Source organism: Penaeus monodon, chromosome 29 (assembly GCF_015228065.2).
Source record: "Penaeus monodon isolate SGIC_2016 chromosome 29, NSTDA_Pmon_1, whole genome shotgun sequence".
Lineage (NCBI taxonomy): Eukaryota > Metazoa > Arthropoda > Malacostraca > Decapoda > Penaeidae > Penaeus > Penaeus monodon.
In genome coordinates, this window is record NC_051414.1 from 13,894,872 (window position 1) to 13,895,085 (window position 214).

Here is a 214-nt window from a genome sequence, read left to right on the forward strand (position 1 = left end):
ACTGTGAATTTTTCAGAGGCCATTCAAAGGGGTGGATAAGGATTGAAAAGTTTTTAGTTTCACACAGCCATGCTGTCTTCCAAATATTATTCCTTCTTACAGTATTTGTTACTGAAAGCATCACACCCTCCAGAAATAAGTTTCCCCCAACCAGGGGCGTTTTTGAGTCATTCTCTCCATATAGGTAAATTTAAACTGCTACTAACATGGGCTA